The following is a 16903-nucleotide window of genomic DNA, read 5'->3' as shown; positions in this document are numbered from 1 at the left end:
CAGATGTTAAGCTTACTGGTCTATAGTTCCCAAACTTTTCTGTGCAACTCTTCTTGAATAATGGGACAACATTTGTTATCCTCCAACTTCCAGGACCTCACCCGTGGCTAATAATGATGCAAAAATGTCAGCCTGGGACCCCGACAATTTCTTCTCTAGCCTCTTGCAGTGTTCTTCGATATATCTGGTCAGGATCAGGAGATTTATCCATTTTCATACACTCTAATACATCCAATACCTCCTGTACTGTGATATGGACTGTCCCCAAGATATTACCATTAAACTTCCCCAAATTCCCAAGTAGTCATGTCTTTCTCCATGGTAAACACAGGAGATATATTCATTGAGAGCTTTGTGCATTTCTTGCAGTTCTACACATACATATCCACTATGGTCCTTGAGGGGCCCTATTCTCTAGGTGCAAGTGAGGACTGCAGATGTCAGAGGTCAGAGTCGAGAGTGTGGTGCTTGAAAAGCACAACCAGTCAGACGGCATCCGAGGAGCAACATTTCAGGCATAAGCTCTTCAAGACCGTATTCTCTCTCTAGTTATTCCTGCCCCAGCCGCACTAGCACGAACAGCTATGTCAGCCACAGTATCTCACTTAATCCTTTCTTTTCTCTCATTCCAGAAGAAAACAGGTCTTAGTAGAGCAAAAATTGCCTTGATGGATGGTGTTGGGATACATGACATCGCGTTCCCCACCCTCCTCATGAGTATTTGGTGAGACCACATCTGGAGTATTGTGCACCGTTTTCGTCCCATTATTTGCAGAAAGATGTAGTGGCATTGGAGGTAGTTCAGAGTAGGTTCAGTAGATTGATCCCAGAGATGACATGTTTGTTTATGAGGAGAGATTGAACAGTTTAGGCCTGTACTCTCTGGAATATAGAAGAATGAAGGGACATCAAATTGAAGTTTTCAAGATGATAAAAAGTAAAGATAAAATAGACGTGGAGCAAATAGTTCCTCTTGTGAGGCATTCCAGGGTGAGAGCTCATAGTCTTCGGATAAAGGGTAGCAAATTTAATACAGAGTTGAGGAAAAACTGCTTCTCCCAAAGGGTTGTGAATATGTGGAATTCAGTACCCCAAAGTGCTGTGGATGCTGGGACAGTGAGTAAATTTAAAGAGGAGTTAGACAGATTTTTAATTGGTAATGGGTTGAAGGGATATGGGGAGAAGGCAGGAAAATGGGGGTGAGGAACATATCATCCAGGATCAAATGATGGAGCAGACTCAATGGGCCGAATAGCATATTTCTGCTCCTATACCTTATGAACTTAGGAACCCTCAAAGGAGAAAAACAGAAGACCTCTGGGAATGCCAAAACATCCATGTCACATCAGCCAAGTAAATACAACTCTTCACTCTCATAGTAACCCTACTGTCAGTGTCATTCATTGTGTACCACTTCCAACCCTTAGCCATGTCATCTTCTCTGTTTTGCATCTCGTAAAGGACAAGTGTGATTTCCACTGTCTTGCCAGTCAAGAGGGCACGCCCACAAGAAATGCTTTTGTACAATGAAAGGAGAAATGTTCTAAAGCTTCAGAGGAAGCGTTGGCATTGCTATCTACTGGTACCCCCACCACTCAGATGCTGTCAACTCTAGGGGTAAGTTGCTAAAGTAGTTAGGCATGGAAGCTGTTAAGCACATCATTGTCAAGTCCCTCACCTGGCTAAGGTAGAAACTTCCCAGGCTGCTGGCACTTGGAGCACTGCCAGGGAGTAGGCACCTGCTGAGCCTCAAGCAGGAACAAGATCCTGTGATGTCTGCAATCAGGGATGTCATGCACATCAACTGGGAAACACCAGGCAAGTATGTGGGAGGCGATGGCCTTCATAATCCAGAGCTTGCAGGATTGTAGCTGTTCTGTGGGAACCCCAGCTGTTTCAAACATGGCTGCCTTCAAATTCAAGATGGTGGCTGCCACATTGAGCAGTCTCAGGGCCTGTTAGATATGTACATGAACCTACACACTGCCACTCCAGTCATTGGTCCTTAGCTGAAATGGCAATTGTGTGTGTGTATATATGGTGGAGGGGTTCATGGACCACCTTGACCTTATACCAGGTGCCCCTTCCTCACAAGGAAACAGGATGGTGACAGTAGGCACTCAGCTGGAGTGGAGTTATGCACAGCTTGTCACAAATCTTCTCTCAGGTAATTTCAGAGGGTTGAAAGTCCTTCCATCTCTGAATGTCTATATGAACCTACACATGTACTTCCTTCCTCTCACTCCCTGGCATATAAGGTGACCATGTCAGGTATGATCCCTGGAAGTTGAAGTGACCCTTACAGTGGACAAACTCCCCACTCACATGACTTATTTCTCATCCAGGTTTACCATACCCTCCCTAATATATACAGTTGCCCCTTTCACAATTGTAATTCTCCCCTGTCTCCCAGCCTGTAGTACCCAGTTCCCACGATTATGTTGCCCAGTCTACTTTCTGCAGTATATCTGTTTACCCCAACCTTCTTATCCCTTGCCATTGTTGAAACCTTATAGACTTTCTGGCCCACCTCCCTCAGCGATCTAACTGGACAGCTTCGAACAAGAAATGCCCATAACCCTGACTGATACACATACATCCCTCCAACATTCCAGACTGGGTGCTAAGGAGCCACTACCCAGGATGCTGAGACATGAACGCCCTGACTGACAGCACACCGACTGACACTTGACCTCACCCAGCCTCTGCTGTGGTATCAGAGATTGCCCTTAACTTGTGCTGGGAACCCCTGGCTGATGGGTGCTTCCATGGACTTTATTGAAGACAACGCTGCTTAGACTTGAGATGTGGCCATATACATATAGTACATGCTGTTTCTTTGTCAAATAAAATTTGTCATATAAACGTGGGCATCCCAGAAGGTGCGAAACGAACATTCATTCATAAACTGAGCAAGCAGCCTTGAGGTGCAACCTGATCCAGTCCATGACACAAAGTGATCTGCATGTGGATCAGAGAGGTGCCATGAGATTCTGGGAGGCTGGAATTTGTCAAGTGCCAAGCCCAACAGACATGGAGTATATGCAGCCAGTGCCCATGGAACATGCCCTGAGCTGTTGTTACCAGTATTTCTGCTTCAACTTTCATGTTGGAAATTGATATCCAGTTTGCTCGCAGATGGCACTAGTATAGGAACGATTATATTAATAGGTAGGACTTTTTGTTAACAATGCTATTAAGCCATAATCCTTGTTAGAAGGCATCCTGCCACTTCCAAGTGTGAATCTTATCTTGACACCTCAAACTCTACTTGAAAATGCAACAAGTTGCTCCCGACTTGAAGAAAACCGTAGCTTCTGATATGTACAATTATGCACAATACTCAACTAAAAGGAATATTTTAAGGAAAGAAGGAACACAAGAAGAACTTTACAAATGATCATTAAAAAGTAACTAAATTTCTAGGGGAACCAACTGTGGAGAGAAAAAAGAACATATGTTAGTGACTGGCAACATCAAAAACAGCATAGCAAGAGGGAGACAAAGGAAACTTGTAACATTGAGCAAACCCTTTGATTTTTTGTCTTGCTATAAACGCTTAAATAATTGTCACTCTCAGCCCAGCATGACACACACTGCTGGTCAGCTGTAGGAACAACTGGAGCTTAATGATATGTGAGGCTGGAACAAGTTCTAACTAGTCTCCAGCTCTTAAAGTCATTGTGTCCCTTTTAAAAGACAGCTGTGCTGAATAACAAAAGGCTGACAATAACTCATAGGTGAAAACAATGACTGCAGATGCTGAAAACCTGATTCTGGATTAGTGGTACTGGAAGAGCACAGCAGTTCAGGCAGCATCCGAGGAGCAGTAAAATCGACATTTCGGGCAAAAGCCCTTCATCAGGTGAAAATAACTCATACTGACAAAGTAGGAGAACATGAACACTGGGTCAGAGAGAGAGCTTCATAATTCATGGATGTCTTGCTGAAGACACTGGCTTTGGACATGAATTCAAGAAGAGAAACCAGGTTTCCACAGACAGGCCAGAAGAGCACCAAAGAGCATTGGAGGAGTTGACAAGCAAGGTAAATCCCTCAAGTCTAGCTTTGAAGTTCTGACAGCTACAGTGCAAAGGGTTAATGACCTCACAATTCTGCTCAAGATCCGTGAAAGTGTCTACCCATCATACTACCAGCTCGTTGTGTTGACCAATACAGCAATCACCTCTAATATTCACATATTGATGCCAGCCTCAGATATCCACCTCCCTCAGATATCCACTTCCCACTGTCCCCAGCTATTCCACGACAAGCAGTACCACACAATCATTGCTATTCTGTGCTTTATCTTCCAAGCTTCCCATAAGAGGGACCAGTAAAGGCATGGTGATTGGGGGAATGATTTCCTGAGTCCCTCCTCTCGAGAAGATTTTACTCTGAATCAAGAGGTTTGGGGCTAGTTGCAACAAAACTGGTGGCATTCAGCATTACCGAGAGGAGTAAATATAATTATTTGTGACAGCACCTTCCGAACTCTGTCAATACACTCATCCTGAGTTCTGCCATGATATGGAGGCGCAGACTTTGTATTTGTGCAACTACCGGTTTCCTTCCAACTTCCATTTCGGCTTTTATACTTTAAATCCTTAAATAATTTCACCAGGTTAGACACAGTATTCCAGGAGGAAGAGAAGGAAGAAAAGCCACCCCCTTTATGATGAAAAACTGTTTCTGACACTCACAACCATTGCCAAAATGCTGATGGTTGAATTGAAAACTTTGTACAGTTTACAGGCTAGTGTGGAATTTGCATTTGCATATGTGAGTTTCTGGGAGTAAGTGGGTAGCAGCCAGCCCCATAGGGAGGTGGGGTGAATCATGTCACAGATCACCAGAGGACAAGATCATAATCGAGTTCTACTGTAGAAGATCTAGATGAGGATTTCCAAGGTGGGGCAGGGGAGCATCCTGGAGAAGACTGACGAATATATGCACCAAAATGTTAAGTGTTTTCAGCATAGCTGCTGTAGAACCTCTTGCCACTGTTGAAGACTGTGGAGAAATCCAGTTCCAACGTAGCACAGTAAATTGAGCATAAATTGGAGGCCATCCTTTCTACTGTGGAAATGACAGCTACACCAGTAATTTGTAGACCAAACTCTGAAGCAACACCAGGTGGGTGGTGTCTCAGATTCCTCTGCTGCTTTCTTGAATTAGCATCAGAAAGCAGATTATCTGTTCTTTAAGGCAGTGCCGTTTGTGAGAGTTTACTGTATTTAAAGTGTCTGGTATGTATCCACCTAAAAAGTACTGAATTGTTTGTAAAGTAGTCTATAAAAAAGGCTATATATTCCAGCACTCGAGCATTTACACTCTATTGCAGTATGAAGGTGCTGGTGTACTTTCACAGGTGTCGTCCTTTTCAATGCTTGGTAAAGTAAATGCCTTCTCGCTATTCTGGTGGTTGAATGTTAAGAATGCTATGACACTACTTACAGAACAGTGTGCAATCCAATGTCTTGAACTGTCGTTCTTTCGTAATCCCAAGAACAGAGTAGCATGAAATTTATCCAATTTGTGGATATTACTATGTACACTATGAATGCTGTGCTCTTCCAGCACCACTAATCCAGAATCTGGTTTCCAGCATCTGCAGTCATTGTTTTTACCATGCTATATAAGTGTCAGCATTCAGAAGAATACATGACCTGCAAGGCATTTGAAACATTTTGGAGAAGGATGTAAGTTTGCTCACTGAGCTGGAAAGTTCGTTTTCAGACATTTCGGAGCTTCATTTGGAGGCTCACTGAAGATGTTACCTCATATGGTGACGAAACATCTGAAAACAAACCTTCCAGCTCAGCGAGCAAACCCACATCCAGAACCTCAACCTGAGCTACAAATCTCAAAACTCACTAATTTTGGAGAAAGTGATAAAGTACACCATGAAGAAAACATATCCTTTCCAAGCTTTCAAGTGGAAACGTTTTTTTTTCTAAAAAACATCTAAATATTGTTCAATTCCACCCAGGTCCTATTAGTGCTTCTCAGTGTACATTCAGTAATGTAGATTAGATTCCCTACAGTATGGAAACAGGCCTTTCGGCCCAACAAGTTCACACTGATCCTATGAAGGCCAACCCAGTGAGACTCATTCCCCAACCCTATATTTACCCTAGACAAATGCACCTAACACTATAGGCAATTTAGCATGGCCAATTCACCTAACCTGCACATCTTTTGGATTGTGGGAGGAAACCGGAGCACCCAAAGGAAACCTGTGTGAAAAAGGGAGAATGTGCAAACTCCACGCAGTCACCCAGGGTGGGAATTGAACCGTGGTCCTTGGCATTGTCTGGCAGCAGTGCTGACCACTGAGTCATCGTGCCACCCCAGTTACCATAATAAAGATTGTGGTCCTGAAATATATTCAGCACAAAAAGCCCCGTAAAAAGGGACAAATATGGGGAATGACGATTAATATATTCAACACATTTGGTAACTTGATTCATTCAATAAAGTCTATTTTTAGATGATTGAACTAAAATTGCTGAATTAATATACATTTTATTTTTATTACATGATATTCTGGATCACAGTTTAAAATATAGATGAATACTACATGCTTTTGCACAGTTTATTTCTAAATATTTTATTAGCTTGAAAGCAATATCAGAATAATAACTGCAATCCAGGGAGGTTAAGTCTTGTTGAACTCTAGTCCTGAGATGCCATTTTATCTTTACTAATACTGTCTAGTGAATTGAACAACATAAAGACTCTAACACCACATAATAATATACCGGCCCACTTCATGACATGAAGTGTCAGGACTTAAGAAAACAAGGAAGAAAAGGTTATGTTCAAGTCATTAAGACCCTATCTTTACACAGACAACAAGTCAATCTACCCATTGCCATCCAACTAAAATGCTTAAAGTCAAGTTTGACAAAATTTTCTCCTAACCCCTCAAAGGTATTTCACCATTTGTCCATTTAACTTCAGCTAGTTACTCTTCACAAATGATAGTTCCAGAGGCACAAGACCTATTACCTCCCTTGAAGAATTTAGTTACTGGTATGTGTATTTATCTCCATAAAGTCTTCAATTTCACTCCTCTGGGTTCTTAGATGATACATGACAAGCATTTGTAAGCAGCTGTTTGAATTTGCTTTTATTGGAAATGTGTGTCTTATGTTGATTGCTCTCTGTGGTAGAACAAAATGTATCTCCTCATTTGTGGTTTTCTTTCATAGCTGAAGTCTCTAGTTCTATACTCACAGTTCAAGCCATGTACAATAGGTTTCTACAGTATATTTTATAATATCTGATTCATGTTCCACCTGACCCCACACCTCATGTGTCAGGACATATGTTCAATAACTTGGTTCTTTGCATGGTCTTTTATAACCTTTGGTTGAAGTTTCAGGGGAAAGTCTGATAGCAAGTTTTTTTTAAAATATGCAGGTAATCATTGAACTAGAAATGAAATATGATTTGTGCTGAGCTGCTAAAAAGAACATTGATGTGCCATTTATCGCTATTAAAGGCAATGTCATCAGTTAAATTTCTGCCTTAAGGAAGCAGAGTGACCAATAGTAATGCAAATTACTGTTATTAGATTACTTACAGTGTGGAAACAGGCCCTTAGGCCCAACAAGTCCACACCGACCCGCCGAAGTGCAACCCACCCATACCCCTACATTTACCCCTTACCTAACACTACAGGCAATTTAGCATGGCCAATTCACCTGACCCGCACATCTTTGGACTGTGGGAGGAAACCGGAGCACCCGGAGGAAACCCACGCAGACACGGGGAGAATGTGCAAACTCCACACAGTCAGTCGCCTGAGGCGGGAATTGAACCCAGGGGTTCTCTGGCGCTGTGAGGCAGCAGTGCTAACCACTGTGCCACCGTGCCGCCCTAATATGTTAGTACATATTTATATTTATGAGAATATTCTTAGATTGCCCATTTATACGTATGACACTTCCTTGTGTGATATCACAGATTATAACAGTTAATCCTTTATGAAATTTAGTCTAAAGTATTGCATTAAAATACATGTCCACCCTTGTTCTCCAACACTGACTCCACTGTCAAGTCTCAATTCAGAGATCCGTATTCTCTAACATTCCTGGAATCCCAACACCACAGCATTTTATTCATTCAAAATGCTTTCAATGATTTGAAGCCTTGTAGGAAATGCAGCCTTATTTTGCTCTCCTTTCTGTTTTTTTTTGGTAATTCTCACTTCCCTTATGCCACGGTGGCACGGTGGCTCAGTGGTCAGCACTGCTGCCTCACAGCACCAGGGACCCAGGTTCGATTCCAGCCTCGGGCGACTATGTGGCATTTGCACATTCTCCCCGTGTCTGCGTGGGTTTCCTCCAGGTGCTCCGGTTTCCTCCCACAGTCCAAAGATGTGCAGGTTAGGTAAATTGGTCATGTTAAATTGCCCATAGTGTTAGGTGTATTAGTCAGAGGGAAATGGGTCTGGGTGGCTTACTCTTCGGAGGGGCGGTGTGGACTAGTTGGGTCGAAGGGCCTGTTTCCACACTGTAGGGAATCTAATCTAATCAATCAACATTGGGAATCTTTATCAGTCTATTGCTAATTCTCTTCTCATTTCTTAGAAATAATTCTGCTATTGGTGGTCAAGAGACTGCTGAATAGAATTCAAACTAGTAGGTGGTTTATAATCACTTGCTTTACTGTTTTCTTTTGTTTCTTTTGATTACAACCTCACTGGTCTCTGATTAAATCATTCTGTTACTCAGTTGCAATCAAAATACTTTTGTTTATTTTTATTCTGCCCTGTTCCTATGGACAATGTAAGAGATCACTTGTGGCAATTTTTTGTCTGTTTCTCCAAATCTTGATTGATCTTTGATTTAACTTGATTTCATTTATTTATTATTGTCACGTGTACCAGGATATTGAAAAGTATCATTTTGCATACTAACCAGCAAAATTATACCTTACATAAATATATCAGGGTTATAGAACAGAATGCAGAATATAATGTTACACCTATAGAGAAAGATCAACTCTAATATAGAGTCATAGAGATGTACAGCACTGAAACAGACCGTTCGGTCCAGCTCTTGCATGCTGACCAGATATCCTAAATTAATCTAGTCTCATTTGCCAGCACTTCGCTTCCACCATTTCCTCTGGCAGCTTATTCCATACACGCACCAAGCTCTGCGAGAAAAGGTTCCTCTTTAGGTTCCTTTTAAATCGTTCCCTCTCACGCTGAACCTATGCTCTGTAGTTCTGAACTCCCTCACCCGGGGAAAAGACCTTGCCTATTTATCCTATCCATGCCCCACACGATTTTATAAACCAATAAGGTCACCCCTCAGCCTCCGATGCTCCAGGGAAAACAGCCCCAGCCTATTCAGCCTCTCTCTATAGCTCAGACCCTCCAACCCTGGCAACATTCTTGAGTCTTTTCTGAACCCTTTCAAATTTCACAACATCCTCCCTATACAGGGAGACCAGAATTGCACACTGTTTTCCAAAATTGGCCTAACCAATGTCCTGTACAGCTCAACATGACCTTCCAGTTCCTATACCCAATACACTGACCAATAAAGGCAAGCATGCCAAATTCTTTCTTCACTATCCTATCTACATGAGACTCTACTTTCAAAGAACTATGAACCTGCACTCCAAGGTCTCTTTATTCAGTGGCACTCCCCAGGACCTTGCCATTAAGTGTATAAGTCCTGCCCTGATTTGCCTTTCCAAAATGCAACAGCTCACATTTATCTAAATTAAATATTATCTGTTACTCTTCAGCTGATTGGCCCATCTGTTCAAGATCCTGGTGTACTCTGAGGTAACCTTCTTCACTGTTCATACGAGAGGTCTATTTATAAGTCTGATAACAACAAGAAAAAGGCTGCTCTTAAAGCTGTTGGTACGTGTTTTCAAACTTTTGTATCTTCTGCCGAACAGAAGAGCGTGGAAGAATGTATAACCAGGGTGGGAGGAGTCCTTAATTGTACACTGTTTTCGGCTGTATTCCCGAGTCTGCAGGAAGTATAGACAGATTCAATGAAAAGAAGACTGGTTTTTGTGATGGACTGGGCTGCATTCACAGCTCTCTCTAACGTCTTGTGGTCTTGGGCAGACCAATTCCCAAATTAATCTGTGATGCATACAGATAGGATGCTTTCTATGGTGCACCTATAAAAATTGGGAAGAGTCATTGTCTGATCAACAAACCATCTACCTCAGCCTTAAATGTACACAAGGTCTCTGCCCCACCATCCTTCTGTGGCAAGGAGTTTCAAAGATTCACCACCCTTAGAGAAGAAATTCCTGCTCATTTCAGTCGGAAATTGGTACCGCTTTATTCAGAAAATGTATAGACTCTCCGTGACTGAAACGTCCTCTCAGTATGTACCCTGTCAAGACCCTTAAGAATCCTCTGTGTTTTCGATGGGATCGCCTCTCATTTTACTAAACTCTCTTGAGTAGAGTTCCAACCAGTTTAGCCTTTGCTCATAAGACAATCCTTCCATATCAGGGTTCACCCCAGTGAACCTTCTCTGAACTCTCTCCAGTGTAATGATACCTTTCCTTAAATATGTTTTTAAGCTGGTGGCGGTGTAGGGGATCTGAGCCAGGGCTTATCCACTTCGTCTTTTTTTACTTCTTTTTACTTTTTTCTCTTCTTTTTTACCTTTATTCGTTTTCCTTTCTTTAACGCCAGGTGAAGGAGGAGGCTTCTGGCAGCGGTGGCAGCAATGCTAGGATAAGCCAGATGTGGCTCCATCCCAGTCCGGGATCTCCTGTTGAGCAAGAGACAGGTCCTGCACTGACTCGCAGGCTGGGCCAAGGCTCCAGGTCCATAGCTAGGCATAGACATCTGAAGGAGCAGAAGCATTGGTGAAAAGGCTGGACAGTGGATTAGTAGCAGCCTCTGCAAGAGTACTGGATGGGGAACAGGAGGCTTCTCCTGGTCTTCCCTGTTATTAGCATGTCATCTAGATAAACGGCAACCAGGTGTAGACCTTGTTAAATGTTCTCCATTGTCCACTGAAAAATTGCAGTCTGATGATACCCCAAATGGCAATCTTGTATATTTGCACAAACTCTTGTGGGTATTAATTGGAGCATACTTCTGGGAATCTTCATGTAACCACAATTATAAGTGCACATGGCTTCATGAAGGACAGCCCCCGGCCAGCTTCACATATAAAGCCTCTATGCAAGGATTTGGGTATTTATCCAGCACAAAAGTGGCTTACCATTTGTTTAAAATCCCACAAAGGCAAACTGACATGTTAGGCTTCACAATCAATATGACCAGTGCTGCCCATTCTGTAAACTGGACTGGTGTGCTGATTCCTTCACTTTCCAGCCTTCTGATTTCTGCCTCTGCTTTTTCCCGTAAGGCAAATGATAATAGGTGGGCCTAGCAGAATCATGGAATTGCTTTCTAGTCAATAATGCAATGTGACCTTGGCTCCTTTGATAGCCCTTAGACCTTCCTCGAAGACTTCTGGATATTTAATTAGAACTTCACTCAGGCCTTCACTTGGATGAAAAATGTTGAGACAATCTAGGTGGATCTTTCTCATTCAGTTGCACCCCATCACACCTGGGCCTGAGCTTTTTACTACAATAAGTGGTAACTGGACCAGCTGCTTCTCATAAGAGACCAGAACCGAAGTTTTATCCTTAATCTGTAAAGGTTTCCTCATAGGTTCTCAGTCTAGCTGAGGTCTTGCACAAACTTGAGGGCTGGAGTCCAGAGTGAATTTTGTTAAAGAGTGGTTCTGTGATCACTGAAACAGCCATGCCAGCGTTGACCTCCATTAGAGCTGGGTGATCATTTAACCAGACATTTATTTTGATTGGTACTGATTTGGATGTTGCTAAGCAATTTAACTATTCCAAACCAGATGTAGGTGGACTTTCCAGGTTATGCACTCTCCTGGATACCAGCCTATCTTACTCAATTTTGATCCAATGGGACTCTTTTGCTGTCTTGAGTCTGCATATTGACAATATCTACAATGGCTTGCTAGCACAGATCCTGAAGAGAATTTTAACCATTTGGCTGTTGCTTGGTTTTGTTTTGTGGTTTTGCTTTGTCTGACCTAGAGTCCGTCTAATCAGGATATGTCCTGAGGTGGGCTATGCAGTTACCTTCACTCAAGTGGTATTCCCCAAGCTCAGTCAGATTGGTGAGGGTGTCCACAAATGGTGTGCTCCATTTGCCACAATTACCAATGTTAAAGCCAGTTGTAGTGCCTGTTTGAAATCTAGTTGGGCTCCAGCTGGAAGAGGCTTTTACATGGTTACACCATTAATCCTACATACCAAATGGACTGTCAGCATCTTATTAACCAAAGTCACATGCCTCTGTCAGTCATCTTAACCTAGTCAAAAATCCCAGTACAGATTCCCCTGGTTCTTGAATTGTCAAGTAAAACTGATGGTGTCTCAGAATTAGAGGAGGTTTGAGATTGTGATATTCCTTAACTAAATCTGTTAACTCTTGAAAGGTTTTAGTAGCTGGTGCCTCAGGAAAAGCTAGGCTCCAAAAAAGCTGCGGGTCCACATGCTGTCAGAAGAGGTACTTGTTGCTTTTCATCTGGCCCAATTTCATCTGCCCAAAAAAAATCTACACATACTTTCCACGAATGATTTACTCCAGGAACATGCTTTTCTTTCATCGCCACTGAAATAACTCCACAGAGGATGGTATCCCATCACCAAGTCACCCTTTATTTACAGATGGAGAATCCTTGACACTTACCCAACTCCCTCAGAGCCAGCTTGAAAAGTGGATGGGATTTATGACACTCCTGTTCTTATCTTTCCGTCAGGGCTACCTGATAAGACCAGGTTAACAGTCCCAATCATCAAACTCATATTCTATGAGGTCTACCTAGTTACAATCACTACACTGGTCAGCAAATTTCTTACAATGCACATGCAGCAGCTAATGCTTTCTTTTCAGTTACTGTGTGTGTTAATGACCATCATGCGTAATAGATAGGTCTGAATTTCTATCACGTTATAATTGAAACAATATCTCCCAATTCTGTAAAATCTGTGACTGCTGCTAATATTATAAGTAATTCCAAGTCATATCTCTGATGACATTAATCTTTGCAAAAGCTTTTCAAATCATTTCCGATGTTCTTCTTCCCAACAGTATTCATTGCCTTGGCATATCAACTGGAGAGAGCGTAGAAAAAAGTAAACAAAATCTCACCAAATACTGACAGTTTAGACTATGAGGCCAGAAGATATAGGAGCAGAAATTAGGCTATTCTGCCCATCGAGTCTGCTCAATCATTCAATCATGGCTGATACGTTTCTCATCCCCATTCTCCTCTTTTCTCCCTATAACCCTTAATCCCTTTGACAATCAAGAACCTATCTATCTCAGTCTTAAATACACTCAATGACCTGGCCTCCACAGTGTTCTGTGGCAGTGAATTCCATAGATTCACTACTCTCTGATTGAAGAGGTTTCTCCTTATCTCCATTCTAAAAGGTCTTCCCTGTACTCTAAGACCCTCAGGTCCTAGTCTCTCCTACCAATGGAAACATCTTCCCAACATCCACACTGTCCAGGCCATTTAGTATTGTGTGTTTCAATTACATCCCCCCCTCCCCTCATCCTTCTAAACTCCATCAAGTATAGATCCAGAGAACTCAAACCTTCCTCATATGTTAAGATTTTCATTTCTGGGACCATTCTTGTGAACCTCCTCTGAACGCGCTCCAGAGCCAGTACATCCTTCCTGTGATATGGGCTCCAAACCTACGTACAGTATTTCAAATGTGGCCTGACCAGAGCCTGATAAAGCCTCAGATGTACATCCTGACTTTTATGTTCAAGTCCTCTCAAAATAAACGCCATCATTGCATTTGCTTTCCTAACTACAGACTCAACCTGCAGGTTTACCTTCAGAGAATCCTGAACTCGAACTCCCTAGTTTCTTTGCACTTCAGACTTCTCAATTTTCTCCCCATTTAGAAAATAGTCCATGCCTCTCTTCTTCCTCCCAAAGTGCATGGCTTTACACTTTCCTATCTGCCACTTTTTTGCCTACTCTCCTAACCTGTCCAAATCCTTCTGCAACCTCTTTGCCTCCTCATTGCTGTCCCTCTACTATCTTTGGATCATCTGCAAACATAGCCAGAAAACCCTCAGTTCCCTCATCTAGATTATTAACGTATAGAGTGAAAATTTGTGATCCCAACACTAAGCCTTGCAGAACACCAGCTGTCATCCTAAGAAGGACGCTTTTATCCCCACTCTCTGCTTCCTGCCAGAGAGCAGACAGCCAAGCTTCTATACATGCTAGCACCTTGCCTCTGACACCATGGGCCCTTATCTTACTCAGTAGCGTCATGTGCAGCACCTTTTCAAAGGCCTTCTTGAAGTCTAGGTATATAACATCCATTGGCTCACCTTGGTCTAACCTGCTCATTGATTTCTTCAAAAAATTTCAGGAGATCTGTCAGGCATGCCCTCCACTTGATGAAACCATGCTGACTTTGCCCTATTTTACCATACTCTTCCAAATATTGAGAAATCTCATCTTTCACAATGGATTCCAGAATCTTACCCATAACCGAGGTTAGGTTAATTGGACTTAATTTTCCATCTCTTGCCTTACTCCCTTTTTAATGAAAGGTGTCACATTGGTGATTTTCCAGTGCTCTGGGACCCTCCTCGTTTCTATTGATTCCTGAAAGATCACCACTAATGCCTCCACTATACCTTCAGCTATCTCCTTTAGAACTCTGGGGTGTAGTCCATCTGATCCAGGTTATTTATCCACTTTTAGGCCATTCAGTTTTTCTAGCATCTTCTCCTTGGCGATGGCCACCGTACTTAGTTGTGCCCCCTCACTCTCTTGAATTTTTGGGATTTTACTCGTCTTCCACTGTGACAACTGACGCGGAGTAATTATTCAGCTCCTCAGCCATTTCATTTTCCCCCACTACTATCTTTCCAACGTCATTTTTCAGCAGCCCAATGTCCACTTTTGTCCCTCTTTTGCCCTTTATGTATCTAATGAAACTCTTACAGTCTTCCTTTACATTACTGTCTATCTTACTCTCATATTTAATCTTCTTCCTCCTTATTTCTCTTTCTGTTGTCCTCTGTTTTATAAGCTTCCTAATCCTCTGGTTTCCCACTGACCTTCACCATATTATATGCTTTTTATTTTGCTTTTATCCTATCCCTGAATTCCCTGGATAGCCACGGTTGCCTCATCCTCCCTATCATGCTTCTTTTTCCTCAGAATGAATCTCTGCTGTGTCTCCTGAATTACTCTCAGAAACTCATGCCATTGCTGTTCCACTGTCTTTCCTGCTAGGCTCCTCTCCCAGTCAATTCTACCCAGCTCCTGCCTCATGCCTCTGTAGTTGCTTTTATTCAGCTGTACTACCATTATCTCTGATTCTAATGTTTCCCTCTCAAATTGCAGAGTAAATTCAATCACATTATGGTCACTACCTCCTAAGGATTATTTCACCTTAAGCTCCCTTATTAAGTTTTGCCTCATTGTACATCGCTAAATCCAGTATTGCCTAGTCCCTAGCAGGCTTTACCACAAGCTGCTCCAAAAAGCCATCCTTTTCTTACAATTCCTTACCAACCTGAATTTCCGAGTCCAACTGCATATAGAAATCCCTCAATGAGCACCATAACTTGGCCTTTCCTACACATCCTTTCTAACTCCTGGTGTATCTTGTGCCCCAGCTCCTGACTACTATTTGGAGGCCTATAAATAACTCCAACTATGTCTTTTTCACCTTTTCAGTTCCTCAATTTACCCGAACAGATTCTACCACACCCAATCCTACTATCTCTTAGTATTGATTTAATTTCATTTCTTACTTATAAAGCAACCCACCCCTCTGCCCACCTGCCTATCTTTTTGATAGGCTGTATATCCTTGAATTTTCAGCTCCCGGTCCTGATCCCCTTGCAGTCATGTCTCTGTAATGCGCACTACGTCATATCTGCCAATTTCGATCTAATTAAATATTTAATGTATTCCTTATACTGTGTGCATTCAGATGTAATACCTTCGGTCCTGTATTAACTGTCCTCTTCTCATTGTCATCCGTTTGTCCAGTGTGCTTGACGTTTTATTGCTAAGCCTTTCCAAACATACTGTCCTATTTGTGTCTGTGCTGGAGTTTTAATAACCTCTCCTGAGTTCTTACCTCCTTTTTAATTCGGGTTTTTTAGTTTCAGTTTTCTTGTCCACACGCTTTAAACATAACAAAAAGCCTATGATTCGTTTGTATTCTGGTCCCAATACAGTTCAAACGAAGACTTTCCCATTGGAACAGGTCCCTTCTTGCCCAGTACTGGTGCCAATGTCCCACAAATTCAAACCCATTTCTCCCACACCAATCTTTGAGCCACTCATTTACCTGCTTAATCTTATTGGCCTTGTGGCAATTAGCTAGTGGTTCAGTCAATCAGAGATTATTACCTTTTTCATTCAGCTTTTTAATTTAGCTCCTAGCTATCCATATTCCCTCAGCAGAACCTCTGCCCTAGTTTTATCTATGTCATTGGTACCTACGTGGACCACAACCAATGGATCTTTACCCTCCCACTCCAAGTTCCTCTGCAGCCCAGATGAGATATCCTAAACCAAGCACCTGGCAGGCAACACGACCTTCAGGACTCTCAATCCTGGTCACAGAGAACAGTGTCTATACCTCTAACTATACTGACCCCAATTACAACAACATTTCTCTTTTCTCCCCCCACTTGAATGGCTCCCTGCACCACTGTCCTGTGATCACTCGGCTCATCCTCTCCAAAGTCCCCATTCCCGTCCACAAAGGGAGCAAAACTCTTGAACCTGATGAACAAGGACAGTGGCTGAGGCTCCTGCAATTCTAACTCCTGGAACCCTTTACCTGT

General features: G+C 42.4%; 1 protein-coding gene across 1 annotated transcript in view; it reads left to right on the top strand.

The window, feature by feature from the left end:
• Window positions 1-16903, top strand: part of LOC132830132 (adhesion G protein-coupled receptor B2-like) — a 500291-nt gene that overhangs the window by 470786 nt on the left and 12602 nt on the right. The gene's annotated exons all lie outside the window — the stretch shown is intronic.

The sequence above is a fragment of the Hemiscyllium ocellatum genome, chromosome 30, assembly GCF_020745735.1.
Source record: "Hemiscyllium ocellatum isolate sHemOce1 chromosome 30, sHemOce1.pat.X.cur, whole genome shotgun sequence".
Lineage (NCBI taxonomy): Eukaryota > Metazoa > Chordata > Chondrichthyes > Orectolobiformes > Hemiscylliidae > Hemiscyllium > Hemiscyllium ocellatum.
This window is presented reverse-complemented; position numbering and strand designations above follow the sequence as displayed.